An 18,664-nucleotide genomic window follows, 5' to 3' on the forward strand; every position below is an offset into this window, starting at 1 on the left:
TGATATTCCAATTAAAGGAACTTCAATTTGAGCAAGTGTAAATACTGCCCATACACAATTGTCGCTCAGTAAGAAATAACAGATCATACATTGTATAAAATTATAAAGAAAGAATATTCACCCATTTCGGCTTTATGAAGGTAATTATGAAATGGGAAAGTAGGGCCCGTTAGAGTTAAACCAGTCCAATGCGCACATGACCACTGGAGCTCATACTGGAGTATTCGGGGGGGGGTATCTCTTTACTCACAATCTGGACCCATGGTCTGCGTGAAAGCACCCGCCACATTCTGATTTTTCCTTGTTGTCCATCTTAAACAAACTGACTCTCCCTCATGAGTATTGGCCCTTTCTCTTTGAGCCATTTATCCGCACGAAGCTCTTCTTGCAATGGGGACTCTCCTTCCAACAGCATTATGCAGTATCTTCCCCTATGCCCCGCTCCGCAGCTCCCACCAAAATATCCCAAACCAGACTACTGTCCTTCAGAAAACTCTTCCCCATAGCTCTCTAGAACCTTCTCTCAGGGTGCAATGGCTAAAGAAGTGAGCAGACCTGTCCTTTGCATCACGGACAGTGATGAGGAAATAACCAATAGCTGAGACTGACGGTACCTGTTAGTACTGTTATCCTGCAACTGCAATAATCTGAGTTCAACCTTGGCCTTGGATGCTGTCAAAGTTGAGTTTGTTTTGACCTTCTTGGGTGCTTCAGTTGCCTCTCAGTGATGTGCAGGAAGTTAATTGCCTCTCATGCAGTTGTATGGCAGGGTGAGTTAGAGAGGAGTTAATGCACATATGAGAGAGAATAGTTTGCTGGCGAACAAGTGTCTGATGACAATCCTCTGAGAATTGCCATGGAATCAATAAGCTGAACAACCTGCTTCTAGGTTATGGGAAAACCTGAAAAATTATAGGGAACATCTCCAAAGGGTTTCACTCATTAAGGGTGAGATGGAGAACAGTAATAAATGCTCACAGAATATAAATGTTGCTAATGCCATAAAAATATCATTAAATATGTTAGAAAAGTTTACATGATGTGAGTGTCTATTACTGTTAGCCACCACCGCCTTACTGAGTGAAACTCATTGCTACTCCTAAGTTTATGAAACTTCTCTTAACCTCTGTTTAAAAGCAAAAGTTGGTTTCACTTTACCTCATCTAAGACCAGCAGATTTGCTCACTATGAATTCTGCTCATCTTCCCACAATAGAACAAAACCAAAGACATTAGTTTGGAGTCCTTCCTGCTCCCTCCTAGTACTCAAGCTGTTTCTTTGTTCTCTGTCCAAAGAAAAGTCTGCACCTGCCAGTCCATGGAGATCATCTGACCTGAACACTCTAGCCTCTACATCTGCAAGTCTTTAGAAACTAGATGTGGAGGTTATTGAGAGAGAAATGGATGAAATAATCAGTGGTTATAGGCCTGCTAATGAAGATTTTACTTCATCTTTTTTTGGCTAGATCCTTCATGTTCAATTAACAGACAACCATGTCTTCCTCTTCACCATAAGATAATACAATAGGCTTACTACAAACATTCGTTATTAGCTTCAAATGCTAAATTTCACACTGTTTTGAAAACACACCATAACCACAAATAGCTCCACTAATTTCAACATTACCCTTCTTTGTCCTTTATTTCCTTCAGTTCACACTCCTTTAGATATCATACTATCCATCTCTCTAATCCTGCATGCCTATCTCCTCAAACAGCCACAGCTTCATCCCCAGATGCATCATCAACAAAACTGAAGCATAACATATTCATGAGTCTTTCTGCAGACAATTTCACCCAGTATTTTAACCATGAGAGTTTCTCCAGCACACGGTTTGCAACTACTCCGTTCCAGTTAACCTCTTCTTACCTGCTCTCTAACCTTCTCTTGATTCCTTATTAAGGATTATCTATAAGCTACCAGTGTTCAATATCTCTCCTTGACCTGCTCAAGTGAATCTATTACAGCAGTTGTTCTCTCAGCAACAGCACTCAGATTGTTTTCAGAACAGATGAGGTGTCGCAAATGGACAGAGTTGCTAGAATCAAGAGAACAATCACCCTGTTCGGACTGATAAACAGTGTTCTGTAGGACCAGGACCTCATGCCTGAATATCAAGGCATCAGCTCCCAACTAAGCAGCAGGAAACATGATTAGCTACAATACCTCAACCCCCTGGATTAGAGAGTGTCAGCCTTCAATGGAACTGCTATTAGATGGAGAACCTTTGTTCAGAAGCTGTGTGAGGATCACTGAAAATGATGAGATGATCAGATCTGACCCATCTTGGTTCCATTTCCTTCTTATCCACTGTCACTTCTGATAAACTAGCTGCCAAAGGTGTAGTCCTGCACTGCTTCCCATCACCATAACTCCAACCCGTGACTCTTTTCAGACAGCTGAGCATCCCCATCTGGCCAAGCAATAGCTTAAGAGTGAATGAAAATAAAGGCCACAGCTTGATCTGACACTCGCAGCCATCAGCTCAGCCATTGAAATGTCACACAGACTATGGTCCAAAAATCGGGATCTGTACATCATGAGTCTCTAGGACAAGTGAACTGGCTTGGTAAGATGAAGTACAGTAACTAGGTGTCAGTTTCCAAAGGCTAAGGTCACAAAAGAGTTGCATGTAGACAGACAAACATGGCGAGCATTGGAGACAGATGCTACGGGCAAGGGCTGCAGATGTGAAGAGTGTAAGTGTGAGTTAACTGTGTCACAGACATAAAGAGTGCCATCAGAGCATTTAATAAGAGCCTTTATGGTACAGTGGAGGGATTGAAGCAAGAAGTTCCATAAAAGAAGACATTGCTGTGCCCAACAATCACCTATTAAAATACGGCACAATTGTAGAGCTAGTGATTACAGTCTTAACACTTATGTATTCATGCTATTTCATTACAAATTCATCAGTCTTTTTAACTTGGACATTCTCTTTGAGCAAACTGCAACCTTTATCAGACGAATGCTAGAAATTATACTTCAATTTAGGTACAGAGTGGATCACCAGACTTCAACAATTCAGCGAGAAAGCAAAGTAATCCAGCTGTAAGTTTACCATGCAAATGTGTACACTTAATATTAGGCCTGGTACCACCTACCTGTTAATTATTTCAGTTTCAACACAGTTTTTAGGAAACACGTAGCAAGTGCAATTTCCTATGACCAAAACCTTGAAGGAGAATTAAACCAAATGCAACTATTGCAGAGCAGTCTGATTACATTACTCATTGGGAGATTGTACTGATTTATTCAAAAGCATACTAGCAGTAACACAATACACAAGGACTTCCTGACATTGGCCAGTGAGCACTGGAGGATTCTCCTTTCATTGTAGCCCATCTGATTAACAGGAAAAGAAACATAACAATAGATCTTGCCAAGTACAATTGATCTTTGCTGCAACTGCAGCTTGTAAATAATTGAATTTCTAGCATTCGGCCATTAAAATATTTGGCACAGTTACCCCAGTCATGTTGATGCTGCAAACCTGTTTCAGTACATTAAACTGATTTTATATGGATGTTTAAATTGTATGTATAATGGAAAGCAGCTTCGGCCTCTTCCAAGGAAGGTATACTATATTAGCATAAATTTAAGGTCACGACAAACAACAGAAATGAAAGTAAATAAACATTATAATCTGCAACAGCAAATAAAAGCTTTTTTATCACAAACTGGCTCAGCACATATATGCCTGAATATTAATACAAACAAAAATAGAAAATAAGGAAAAGGAATAAAAAAACATGCCTACTAACCTGTTCTTAAACTTCGCAAATGAAAAACCTAGACAGAACTCTAATTTTGATACTCATAAAACCAGGACAGAATTTGCTGCCAAAGTAATGGGTAAATTGTGCCAGGTAAGAAAGACCTCGTGATAAGTTGCTGAATGGTTTCTGCTGACCCAGGGTTAACCTTACATAAATGGCACGTTGCCCCCACCTTCCGATAAATTTGGAAGAATTGCTTCCTTTGCAAATTAATTGCATAAAAAATTCTCTACAAAATACCTAATGAGATTAAAGTTCTGCAGTGCTAGAATGCAAACAATTGCAACTGTGCAGCTCCAATCATGAGTGGTAAATCGCTGCACAGGAGCTTCCCAAAATTTTATTGAGTCCTTTTATTTCCCTCTCTCTTAATCCATCTTTCTCTCCAATTATTTCACTTTCCATACCTTACTTAAGCCACTTGTTGTTCCTCTCCACGCTTGGTGGAGCACTGAGTGGCAACTTTGTCAATTTCCTTAGCGTTTGTTTTTTTTTTATGAGGCCAATTTGCTAGCTCGACACTCAACCCAGCACGGTTGGAAAGTGTGCAGGTAGCCAGCCAGATTCAAACCGGGGACCATTTGACTTGAAATCCCCTGTGGATGCCATGACACCACTGGCTGCATTAAGCCATATTTCCTTACTCTAATTTACCATTCTCTATCTTTCATCTCTTTCTTTCTCGTTCTTTAACTAGTTAATTCTGACCTGACTAGCTAGAGAGAAAACCAGGTCTTATTGCTCACCAAGGTCTGTGTCCTCACTGTTCATTTATCAACTAATCCTCTCAACAACCAGCTATGGGTACATTCTTAAAGCTTAAAAAGTGAGCATCGTGGTCTGACTGAGGGGAATCAAAAATAGCAGATACTGAAAATCAGAAATAAAACTGTAGAATGCTGGAAACATACATTGGATCAGGCAGCATTTATGGAAAAGAAACAGATGTAATGTTTCAGGCTGGAGAACCTTTGTCAGAACTGGAAAAAAGAAAACTAGTTTAAGTGCTGCAAAGAAAACGGAGGAGGGAAGGCTATGACAAATTGAGTATCTCAGATACAGCAAGGCCGTAATTACCACAGACATAAATTTTGAAAGTCATTCAGTCAATGATTAATGAGAGCTGCTGGACTGAGAAATTGTATGGAATGGGGGCAGTCAGAAATTGAGAATATTAACAAAGGAATGTAAAAGGCGCAAAATGCAGGGCTGTAGGAAACGTCTAGCAGGTCATTCAGTGCTAAAGAACAACAATTTGCAGCCATATAATTTCTTGTCCTACTTTGTGTGAGATCTAAACCATGAATAATGCCAGATTTTGGCTTGGTGTTTCTGTACTATCGAACAACTGGCTGGTATATGTTGCTGGAGAGTCAAAGAATATATAGTGTACAGAACTAGATGAATAATACTAGTAAATTCTTGTTCCTTAAATATGAATCCCTTCCTGATTTCTTTCTTGCCTTTCATGGGCTTATATTCATCCATCATATATCCCTCTCCACACCCTCTTTTTGCAAACTATCATATTCAGCACACCCTGTCTCCGAAGCTCCATTTGTCTGCTACTCATCCCTGGTTGTTCAAAAAACTGTACAGAAATCTATTCCCTGTAACTGTCATCGCAAACACTCAACTACTTTAATGGTTTTCCTAAAAGCCACCAACGTTTTTCATCTTGCACTTCTTTTTTAGGACTGCAAATCACTGCTGGAAGATAAGAAAATTTAGTTCTCCCAGTTTACCCCATCAGCAGGTTGCTTGATAGCAATGGAATTAGACTTATTGCGTACCATCGTTGTGTTGTTGCCTGGACCTGTGGTGTACCATTGTGCCGAGATGGTGCGCGGTCCAAAACCCGGAATGAGTAATTGTCTTGGATGTTTTTCTTATGATCACAAGATCCTGTTGGGCATTGGTAATGTAGAATACTGCAAGTCTAGTTCACTGGTTCATTGGTAAGATCCACAGCAGGGCTGAAGTAAGGACAGAGGCCTAAGCCACAAGGCCACTTGTTGCTCAGAGCTGGGGCCTCTGTGGGCATGCTGGAATCCATACCTAGCTGGGGGCAGTCTCTGCCTGCCGATGCAGTCCTCCAGTGTTTGCTCGGTGCTGTCCTCCAGTGCTTGTTTGGTGGAAGCACAATCTGGACCAGGACAACTTACCATCAATCGAAATTTGTGCCACTCAGGGACTTTGCTTATATTGCTTTCCTTTGTTAGTGTATGTTTTTCTCTGTAATTGTAAATGTATGTGCTATTTGTGATATGTGCTATGTGCAGTGTGCTATGTGGAAAAACAGCATCTAGTTGTCTAATGCTCTGAGAAGAGTGACATTTACACAGTTGGTGCAAAGTAAATTCACCACAGTAAGTTAAATCAAGGCACTTCAAGTCTGGATACCATTTAACACTGTTCTTTCTAAATGTTAATTACAGCCAGTTAACTTTAATGACATTGAAAATTTGAAAGTTACTCATCATAACTTCATTTCAGATTTTAATTATTGTTTGAGTTTTATAAATCTTTACTTTTTTCCTTTTTCCTTTTATTTAATATTACTTTCTCTATCTTTTAGGACACGGAGCAGCACGGGAACAGGACTGTCAGCCAACTACATCAAATTAATCTGATCCTTTCTATCTGCACATGATCCATATCTCTGCATGTTCATGTGCCTGTCTAAAAAACATTCTTTGACTGCTCTTTCCCCCTGTATTTTTTTCTCTGTGCCCTGATGTTAATTTACCATTCCAAGTTGCGATCCTTAGGTAGAAAAAAAGAAAATGACTAACTGCAACTGGCAGTGCGTGTAGAGAAAAGAAATAGAATTAATGCCAATGACTTTTCATCAGAACAGAGAAAAGTTAAAAATGAAAACAAGCTGTAGAGAAATGGGAAGGAGAAGAGAGAAAGAAAACTGTAGGTCTGTGAAAGGTAAAAACCAAGAGGTATGAAATGACTGAAGTGTTGCTGCTTTTGGATGGAAGGTTGGAAAAGGGTAAATATGGAGGCGAGTTAATTAGAAAGGAAAATAAAGTCTTCCGTACAATAAGAGAAAGATAAAGTCTTCCGTACAATAAGAGAGAAAATAAAGCTGAACACTGGAAGTATGGGGTAAAAAGCTAGAATTGTTACTTATCTGACAATTGGTGAATTCAATCCTGAATCCCTGACACTGTGGTGTACCTCAAGACACGCTTTCTTAATTTAAAATTGCATTTCATTAGCACCACAGAAGAGAGATTAGAGTGGGAGTAGGAGGGAGAATTAATGTGACAGACAACTGAAAGCTTAGGGTCACCTTTGGTGATTAGCTTCACTACTGATATTTCGGAGCCCATTCATCTCATCCTGTTCATACATTCTACAAACGTATCTTCACCATCTTCTTTCAGTCACCAACACATTAATTTGTTTCTTGTTTTCCACCCTATCACAGACCTTCTCTTTTATTCAATATGTCTTTCTTCCAACCCTCTGCAATCTGTACAATGACTCATTTCTAACCTTGCCAGGTCACAATGGTAAAGTTATCTGTACTGTATAGCCGACAGTAAAATAAGAGACTACGTTATGTATTAATAACATGTCATCGAATGTGCTATTAGGCGCATATTGATCATGCACTATTAGGCGCATATTGAGCATGCGCTATTAGGCGCGTATTGATCTGTACGTGTGTGCTGAGTTCAGATTCTGCCAGTAAAGAACTATGAAACTTAGTTCCTGTCTCCAGAGTTTTTATTAATAGCATTGTCGTGTAACCAGGCCACGTACACAACAAATTGGTGACAAGGTTAATGAACCTACATCTTAATGGAACGTCGTGTTTTAATTGATAACACTCGGAAAAAAAGCGCAAGGAACAAGCCAAAGAGCGGGAGAAAGAGGCAGAGTGAGACCGCGAGTCTGAAAGGAAGTGGGAGAACAGCCGGGGTCGGGAACGTCGGGAGACCAAGAGACACAGTCGGAGCCGCAGCACGTCCAGGTGAGACCACAGCCGGCACTGACCCCCCAGGGGCTGAGGGTGTGCCTGCCCCAGAAGGGAGATAAAAAGGAGCGACACACACATACATCTAGACAGAGTGCACTCGTGGTGCTAACAAAAAGGACATGTGAGTCAAAAAGGTAAATAAGGGGAGAACGGGGCTTAATTAACATAACAAAGATGGCGATGATTGGAACCATTACAGCATTTGATAGTGACATTGAAGACTAGGCAACTTACATTGAGAGGGTGGAGTTATATTGTGAGACTAATGGTGTTAATGATGAAAAGAAAGCCAGCGTCTTACTCAGTATTATGTGAGCAAAAACATACGGGCTGCTACGGAGCATGTTAACCCCTGAAAAGTCAGCTGACAAAACGTTCAAGCAAATAGTAGACACTCTCCAACAGCACTTAAACCCTAAACCACTGGTCATTACTGAAATTTCGCAAACGGAATCAGAACAAAAATGAAAACATTTCTGAATATTGTGCTGAATTGTGCAAATTATCAGAACATTGTCAGTTTGGAGCTGGTCTATCAGACGCATTGAGGGACAGGTTAGTGTGTGGCATGCACTGTGAAACCACACAGAAGAAGCTCCTGGGTGAAAAAGACCTTACATTAGAGAAGGCACTGAACATTGCAATATCAACGGAAATAGCAACACGGGGTGCTTCAGAGACACAACAAAAATCTCTGGAATAAGCTATGAATAAAACGTCACTGAACAGAAATGAAGGAAAGAAATATTATCATTGTGGGAACATGTCATATGACTCTGATGACTGTTGGTTTAAAGGCAAAGGATGCAGAAACTGTGGCATACAGGGCCACATTGGCAGAGTATGCAAAGCTAGTAAACAGCAGAAAAAGGACAAAATACAGAGAAACAAGAAACCACAGAAAGGAAAATACAACAATGTGCACAAAATGGAAGAAAGCAGTTCTGATGAAAATGACTCAGACGAAAATGAATTGTCTTGTCTGCAACTTCACAGCGTGAAAGAGATAGATGATCGAAGAGTAATAAGGATCACTCCACGAGTGGCAGGCATGAGACTGAAAATGGAGTTGGACACAGGCTCAGCTTTAACAGTGATCTCTGCACATGACTACAAATGACTGTTTTCTCACATACCTCTGAAACGAACTAAACTACCGCTAAAGACTTATACAGGACAGAAAGTGTATCCCAAAGGGAAAATTAAAGTGCCAGTGACCTACAGAGACAAAACACAGCGGCTGAACCTCTATGTACTGGAAAATGGAGGACCACTGTTGCTGGGACGTGAATGGTTCAGGAAAATCCAGTTGGATTGGCACACCATCAAGGCACTAGATACGTCAACAAAGGAGTGCAGCTCGCCGGGGAAGATGTTCGCAGCTTTCCTCTCACCCATTGTCAACTATTACAATGACGAGGAGGAGCTAGACAGTGTCAACGATGACAATGAACACAATATCTGTGGCTGTGACTTGGATGAAGATACAGAGGATGCAAGGGAGACAGATATTGCCAATAAGCAGGATGATGAAGACTACCTGGAAGTAAAAGAGCAAATGTAACAGGAGAAATTGACATCTCTCAAAAGACAGCTACAACAATTACAGGAAGGCACTGCAGGAGTATCAGAAAAGGATGAAGAAACTAGATCACTAATACAAGGAAAGAATACGAAATGCAGAGCTTTTCCTGCAACTGGAAACAGAGCAAGTGGAAAGGAATTATATTAAAGAGAAGAAAGCAGCAGTAAAGGAATTTGAAGATAAAAAGATCGAGTTAGAAGAAAAGAAAAAGATGATTGAGAATGAGAGGTTAACAATGGAACTCACAGGAGATTCTATGGAGGTAAAACCAATAATGACTAGGAAACTAAGGGGGAGACCTAATGACCTTGTTCCAATTACAGACAGAAGATGAAAACCTGCACCTGCACAGTTAAATTACTTGTTAACAGATAAACAGATAATGGTAGACCTGCGAACTCTCAATAAGCTTAAATCTCCAAAAAGACCAGCATCTCCGTCTTCTCCTGAGCATCTTCCCAGCACTCCTGCTGAATCACCAGCACAAAGATATGAAGCATGAATAGAAGACGGAAAGTTATATTACAATAAGAGATGGTATCATAAAGGTCAGGCTATCTATTTGGAATCTAAGCAGAATACAAAGATCAGCTGTGTAATTAGCTCAGTTGGAACAAATGAGATATGGGTAAGGAAGACAAGTGATAGCACAAAGATGTGTATATATCTAGGACAGCTGCACAGAGCAGTCTTCATTATACGGAGGCGATCTGCTGCCTAGAACTCTAAGCAAGTTGGAGGCGCACATCTTCTTAACTCCCCATGCTCAGAGGTCATCTTTTCATGACTTTTATATGGAAATCTGTATTAAAACAAACAAGTTTATTGACAGACATTACCCGGAGAAGCAGGGAAGACACCCCCCCCCACAGAGACTTGAGTTATAAATGGTTCTTAGACCAAAAGTAAAAAAAAGGCTTGTTATAATTTGATATTGTTACATTATTTTGTTATAATTTGATATTATTAAGTTACTAAGTAAACAAATGGTAGATGTTTGTATGTTAAGGATAAACATATTAGTTTAACATAGTGCCCCAGTAAAAAAAAAGTTGATACACTATTAAAATAAAAGGGGAGGAGTGTACCATATAGCCTACAGTATAATAAGGGACTACTTTATGTTTTAGTAACACGTCGTTGAATGCGCTATTAGGCACATATTGATCTGTACGTGTGTGCCAAGTTCGGATTCTGCCGGTAAAGAAACATGAAACTTAGCTCCGGTCTCCAGTGTTTTTATTAATAACATTGTTGTGTAACCAGATCACATACACAACATTATCTATCTTCATTACCTGGCATGAAGAGGTTTTTCATCATTTTGTATTTTGATTTCAGATTCCCAACATCTGTAGTGTTTCTTCTTAATCTTTCTTCTAACCTGATTGGCTGACAGCTGCTTAGAGAACCCCTGATATGGGTATGTAACAATTCAGTCTTAACCTTTCCACAGAACAAAATGTCACTGATATTGAATAAGCCAGGGCAAGCTTCACTGACAAATGCAGGTATAGGGAGTGTGGTGTGGTGGTTGGGATTTGCTAATGTTGTTGGGTAGGATTTAAAGTAGAGATGAAAGATTGGATTGATGGGAGTAATTTACTTTGAGAATAAGATGTCTTTAAAATGAGATGTACAAAATTATGAGTGGCTCAGGTATAATAAACAGGATGTAGGCCTGCTCAGGCTAAAACCTCCCAGACTCCACCTAGCTAACAGGAGTCATCAGCCACTCATTTCCAATTTATCACCTGCAGCCTATTTAAGCCCAGCTCTCATCCACAATCCTTGTTCACCCATTGAACCAGGCAGCCACAACCAACTCCTTCTTAATCAAAATTTGCCCTGTTGCCTCTAGGCTGACTGGATGAGAGTCGCTTAGAGAACCCTGGAGCCTTATGTAGCATGTCAGTCTCAGCCTTCCCACAGAACAAAACATCACTGATATCAAGTAGGCAAGGGCAATAATATTTTTCACAGCCTAAATCATATTTCATAATTGAAAACCAAATGCTATATTGAACTTTGCACCCTAAGAATCAACTTGAACTTGAAAATGAAATGTTTTGAGAAGGACACAATGAAAATTGAAAGCATGGAGAAGTAAGATGTATAGTAATAATTAGTGGAATTATTCTTGGCACAACATGAATAATTATGAAGTTAATAATCATTAAGTTAAATGGTTTTGCGTGGAATAAATTGCCAGGCAAGTATTTTTAGTTAAAGAACTGAATCAAATCTTGACCTTCAACAAAACCAAGAATTAGAGAACAAAATGACTGGATGCTTAAGAAAGACAACACGTTAGAGTGCAAAACAGGAGAGAGAAAAGTGGGGATTGCACTTGTCACGTAAGTAACAGAATTTAAAGACATTAAATAAACCGACCTTCATTCACACACAAACAATGACAGCTACTTCATCCTGAGAATCACCTTTACGTAAGACAACATCCTAAGGCAATTCATACAAATATTATTAAATGAAATTCGACCCTGAGCTACATAAGGAGATAGAGCAAATGACTAACTTGGCAAGGTTTTTAGAAGCATCTTAAGGCAGACAGTAAGATTCAGTGAGCAAGCTCCACATTTTCAAGCTTTAGCAGTTAAGTTCACAAAGCGCAGTGGAAATGTGATTGAATTCAGGGTATTCCATAGAAACATAGAAAATAGGTGCAGGGGTAGGCTATTCGGCCCTTTGAGCCTGCACTGCCATTCAGTACGATCATGGCTGATCATCCAACGCAGAACCCTGTACCAGCCTTCCCTCCATACCCCCTGATCCCTTTAGCCACAAGGGCCATATCTAACTCCTTCTTAAATATAGCCAATGAACTGGCCTCAACTGTTTCCTGTGGCAGATTCACCACTCTCTGTGTGAAGAAGTTTTTCCTCATCTCGGTTCTAAAAGGCTTCCCCTTTATCCTCAAACCATGACCCCTCATTCTGGACTTCCCCAACATCGGGAACAATCTTCCTGCATCTAGATTGTCCAATCCCTTTAGAATTTTATACGTTTCAATAAGATCTCCCCTCAATCTTCTTATTTCCAGGGAGTATAAGCCTAGTCGATCCAGTCTTTCATCATATGAAAGTCCTACCATCCCAGGAATCAATCTGGTGAACCTTCTTTGTACTCCCTCTATGACAAGAATGTCTCTCCTCAGATCAGGTAATCCAGAGTCCAGGATTAGAACAGTACAGCTCTCTGTGGTCACGCAACATCATAAAGGTAGACCAAGAGAAAATGAATGATAGACAAAAAGGACTATGCAGATATTGCAGGTCACCTCCAATGACACCTCACTCTTTAATAAACATTTACTTTTGAATCCAGATGTGGAGGGAATCTTCCCTGTGAAGCGTAGTCAGGGCCAAGACCACCACACTTCATGGCTCAGCTATACAGTGGATGAGAAAGGTAGAATCCAAGGGACAACCATCAATGGCTCTGATGCAGAAGGGGGTAAGGGATCGGCTCCACAGGGAGTCCAAGTCGCACACACAGAGTCTGGTCCAGAAAGTTGCATGCTGCACCAGAATCTATGAGGCATTAGGTGTGGATGAGGACAGAGAAAATAACTCAAGCTATGGCTGTGGAACAAGGGGCTGGATGGAGCTTACTAGATAGAAGGCCTCTTGTCTCTACCTTGTTGCCATTTCCTGAATGCAGTGAGCATCTGATGTTTGGGTAATTGGCTGCTGTAAGCACACAATTTGTTTCTCCACTGACGCACATGCTCTTGGGGGTGGGGGAGTGTTAAGGTAGCTCTTCCTAACTGCATGTGCTCTGGAAGCATTGACAATGAGGGTCCTTCATATTTCTGACAACAGAACTGGGGTTGCTGTATCAAGATGGAGAGTTGGTTGAGAGAGGCAAGCAGATGGTCAGAGGTTTCCTTTCAACTTCTGGATTGCGTGCTCTTTATGATGGATGACTTCCTTTAGTCAAGCAAACTTTGCTGTGTCAATAGCTGTTTCACTCCTGATAAAGGGTTCTGGCCCAAAACGTTGACTGATCATTTCCGCGGATGCTGCCCAACCTGCTGAGTTCCTCCAGCGTGTTGTGAGTGTTTCACTCATCCTGTCAGGAAATGTAAAAGAGGGTTAACCCAAATGCAGAGCAGCGGAGATGATTTAGCACTGAGCAATAACTTTAATAATAAACTGCAAAATAAAAATCCATGAGGGTCCACAAAAGAAGAAAGACCAGATACTTAACTCCACAAGGTAACAGGGTAACTGAAGGATAGGAGTGTCTGGTTGTTGCTGCCTGGTTTGATGGGTAAACAAGGATTGTGGATGAGAACTGGTTTTAAATAGGCTGCAGGAGATGTTGTAAGTGAGTAGCAGGTGACTCCATTTAACTGGGAAATGCCAGCCTGAGCGGGCTTACATTCTGTTTATTATACCTTGGCCACTCGTAATAATTTTATTCACTTCTCTCATTTTGAAGACATCTTGTTCTTAAAGGAAATTACTCCTACCAAACCAATCTTTCATCATTACATCACTAACTTAAACCCTACTCAACAGCATTTGCAAATCCCAGCCACCACACCACATACCTCATCCCTACCCCTGACCTTTCCGTGAATTTGTTTGTGTTTGCCCTTTTTAGGTTCAGCTCTGCTGTGGTCCTCTTTGTCAGCCCCATTCCCATCTTTCTTTTTGACAAAGAAGAACCCTGCACCAGCTGGGGAGTGGGATGGTCAAATGAAGTTGTACGGTATTGCTTTGGCAATGTAGTCAATCATGGCATGGGTCTCAGGAGGGGAGAGGGAGAACGTACATCCTTGAAGTGGGGTGGTGCCCGGCAGGACGCTAATTGCAGAGTTGTGGGTCTGTGAGGTGGTAGGGTGCTGGCTTCTATTTCTCTGAAGACAATGGTGAAGTTCTAGTATTCTGGTGTGAATTTGGTGATGTTGAGGGTCTTCCATATCCATGGATTTACAGGGTGAAGACAAGTGAGGCTGCAGACATGTGGTCCGATAAGTGAGCCCCCAACTCAGCAGTAAACTGGAGGGCCGTTCTAGTATCAAAATGATGATTGTACATTCTAGTATCAATTGTTTGGTGACAATAAAGTATAAAATATAAAGTATATCCCAAGATTTTCAAGCCCGCTCTATTGTATCGCCTTGCCAGCTACATATTTTTCTGTGCTTTCTTCCTATTTCTGTACTCATTAGTATGTAGCACACAAATTATTTCTGAGATTACTACCTTTGAGGCTCTTAATCTCTTTTCTGAATTGTTAAAATCTATCAATAAGAAAATCTGCACTGTGCTATAATGCTCTGTGTTCTATGATAAGACGTCATCTCTTTTCTACCTAGATCATATACCCTGCAATTTCTGGCTGTTCATTTTCTCCTCTCAGGATGTTCCCTTGTGATATTCTTGAGCCAGACAGAAAGGAGACAACAAGTTATCCTGGAATCACGTGTGACTAAAGAAATACTTTTCTGCTAGAGAATGAGCATCCGACAGCACCACAAGTCCACCCAGCTCCTCCTGATTGGCCCACACAACACTCCTCTCATCTTGTGTTACCCCTGGCTCTCCACTCATGACCCTCCAGGTTACTGCTGAGTTGGGGGCTCACCGATCAGACCACATGTCTACAGCCTCACCTGTCTTCACCCTGTAAATCAGTGGATATGGAAAACCCTCAACATCACCAAATTCACACCAGAATACAAGAACTTCACCATTGTCTTCAGAGAAATAGAAGCACCCTACCACCTCACAGACCCACAACTTTGCAATTAGCGTCCTGCTGGGCACCACCCCACTCCAAGGATGTATGTTCTCCCTCTCCCCTCCTGAGACCCATGCCATGATTGACTACATTGCCAAAGCAATACCGTACAACTTCATTTGACCATCCCAGTCTCCAGCTGGTGCAGGGTTCTTTGTCAAAAAGAAAGATGGGTGTTTTGCACCCAAGTCATTTCCTTCCTGGGTTGTGTCCTTTCATCCCAAGACATACCTATTGCTAAGAGAACATGTGTACCATTGTTGAATTACACCAATCACGCCCCTTCAAACACTACAGCACTAATTCAGCTTCTCCAATTTCTTCCACCATTTTATCAGAAACTACAGCCAAATCACCACTCCTCTCACCTCCCTCACCAAATTACCCACCTGATGGATAACCTGGTCTGCTGCCAAGCACCGTGCTTTCGAGAAGCCCAAGAGACGCTTCACCACCTCTCCCATTCTCCACCCTCTGAACCCCTCCGGACCTCTAGTGGTACAGTTTGCTGCATCTGACGTAAGCACTGGTGCCATCCTCCTAGTGAGGATGCCTTCTCCTCACACAACTTCAACTCTACACAGCACTGTTATGGAGTTGGAGACCAGGAGCTGCCTGCCATCAAATGGGCCTTGGAGGAATGGAGATATTGGCAGATGGGGACACCAAGTCGTTCCTGATATGGATTGACCATCAGAAACTCATATCCATTCAACAGATCCGCCAACTCAACCCATGTCATGCCTGCTGGGCACTCTTCTTCGAGCAATTCAACTTCATTAATCCCTCTCGATTCAGCTCAAGAACTTTAGCGGGGATGCCCTGGCATGAGAATTTGACCCAGCTGAAATAATGATTGACTCTCAGCCCATTATTCCATCCTCCCAGATCCTTTCTCTGATCATCTGGGACCTCAAGAACCAGCTCCGCCAGGCCCAACAAGACAAACCTGACACATCGACAACCGCATCTATGTGCCAGTGCAAGACCCACTCCGGATTTTCTGCACTGCTGGTTCTGGTGCCCCAACATGATCATAGATGCCCACCTGTTCATCACTGCCTACCCTCAACGTATGAGTTCAATTCCTCCGAGCAGCCGTTCCTGGGCTCCTGTGACCCCTACCAGGCCTTCATCACCCGTCGTCCCACACCACTATGGGTTTCATCATGGATTTGGCATCTTTCAAATAGCATCACGGTCATCATGTTGAAGGTGGACCGGTTCTCCAAGGTGGCCAATTCATTGCTTTCCCCAAACCTCTATCAGCTGCTGATAGAGCATACATGGTTCTCCAACATATACATAGTTCACCTCCACGGCTTCCCTCAGGACATTGAGTCAGAACAGGGCCCACTATTCTTTTCCAGCTTCTGGTGTGCCTTCTGTTCCCTCTTCCACACCTCAGTGAGTTTATCCTCTGGCCATCATCTGCAGACCAATGTTCAGTCAGAAAGAGCCAGTTAGCAAGTGGAGAAGTTTCTATGATGTTTTGCTGCCCCTACCCTTCCAAGTGGAAATAGTATTCTTTCTGGACCGAGCTGTCTCACAATCTGCACACCTCTACTGCCACAGGTATGTCACCTTCTGAAGGGCTTTACAGCTACCAGCCCCTGGGTCCGAACTGCCAGCATCTTGGTTCGCCGTTGCCAGAAAGCTTGGAAGCCATTCTCACAGCCAATCATACTTACTGCCGCCAGGCCAACTGCCATCAGCGCACAACCAGACTACTCCGTCCTGAGGACCATTTCTGGCTGTTCATCTGAGATCTTCCCCTGTGACTCCCACAAGCTCTCGCTCGTGATTACTCATTGTGTCATTGCAGGCACTTACTGCCTCTGGCAGCCACCATCCCTCTGGTTGCATTTACCTTCTACATATCCCACTTCAAACCCTTTGTCCATGAACCACTCAGCCTCTGGAACATAAGATGGCGGAAGGTGGTCCAATGGAATTGCATCATCATGGATGGACTCTGCAGTACATCGTTGACTGGGATGGTTATGGCCCAGAGGAGAGTTTCTAGGCACCATCCAGTCTCAACTTTGATTCATTGTTAATCGAGGTGCCCTCCCCCAGGCTCTCCAGATTGTCATGGGCCATTGAGTGTTGGCTGTGATGGGACCTGTCAGGCCTGCAAAGGCAGGCACCTGCCTGTCTCCACCCAGCCACTGGAGTCATCAGCCAATAATTTCCAACTCATCATCAGCAACCTATTTAAACCCAGCTCTTATACACATGCCTTGTTCACCAATCGAACCAGCCAGCCTCAACCTTTTGCTCCAGCCTTCAATTACCTTGTTGTCTTGTCGAGTTTATTATCTGCTCTCTTTGGTTTGGTGGCCCCTCATGACTTGTTATTTTGCAAGTTTACTATTAAAGTTATCAGTCTTCATTAAATTGTGTCTACTGCTTTGCATTTGGGTCAAGCATCCTCTATGTTTCCTGACCTAGGAAGTCAAAAGCCATGGGGCATGGATTTAAAGTACTTGGTATAAAATTAGTGGGAATTTGAGGAAACCGTTTTCGGCTAAACAGTGATGGGGTGTGGAGTTCGGTGCCAGAAACCCTCATCATACTTAAAACATTCTTGGATGTTCACTTGTAGAGCGATGACCATTGGAAATATGGACTCAAAGCTCGGAAAAGGATGAATAACACTTTTCTGCACTGTCAGTTTACTATGGGGTTTGTGATTTCTATGTTTTAATGATTTTGGAGTGCATAGGACTTGATCTGCTTATAAAATGTATTTTTGAACATTTTATATGAAGTATTTCAAACTATTACTTTTGATCATAGTTTAAGAGTGTGCATTCTGAATATATCAAACACTGGACCAGCATAACCATAATCCTTCTGAGGCAAATAGTGAATCATATTGACATCTAAAGGTATTCTTGTTATTCATCTGCTAAAAATGTGCACACTAAAAATTAGTTAATGAACAAACCTCAGGTGAGTTCATGTCAAACTTATCTACTCCATATTTCAAAGATTACAAACGACAAATCACTCCAATCTAATAATTGTAATAATGTTCACATTTTTTAAGGAAAGGAAAATGAATACTGTGTTATGCAAGACTATTTAGTAGATTTGACAGTCCTACTTAAGTGAATTTTGCAAATAACTACATGTTATTTGGACATGCATGGCAATAGTTATGCTGGAAAATTAAAACAAACCACACAAATTAAAAATTAGTCAGGCAGCACTGCAAAGTTCACAAATTCAATATTACTTTACTCCTTGTTCAAAATTTGCATAAAATAATTTCTGAAGATGGTGTTTGAAAACATGGGTGTGATATAAATGCTGCAATAGAACCTTTTTATTTCAGGGTTCAAGTGCTTTGATCTTCATGTCATCAGGAAGATAATGAACTGATGATAGAATACTAGATTTTATTTAAAATCAAGGTCTTCCAATTTATTCTACGCTGAAGGCTTAACGTAACTGCATGAGAAAATTACAATTTTTCAAGAACTTAATTAATCATTTACATATTAATGTACTGAGTATGTGATC

Source organism: Mobula birostris, chromosome 7 (assembly GCF_030028105.1).
Source record: "Mobula birostris isolate sMobBir1 chromosome 7, sMobBir1.hap1, whole genome shotgun sequence".
Taxonomy (NCBI): Eukaryota; Metazoa; Chordata; class Chondrichthyes; order Myliobatiformes; family Myliobatidae; genus Mobula; species Mobula birostris.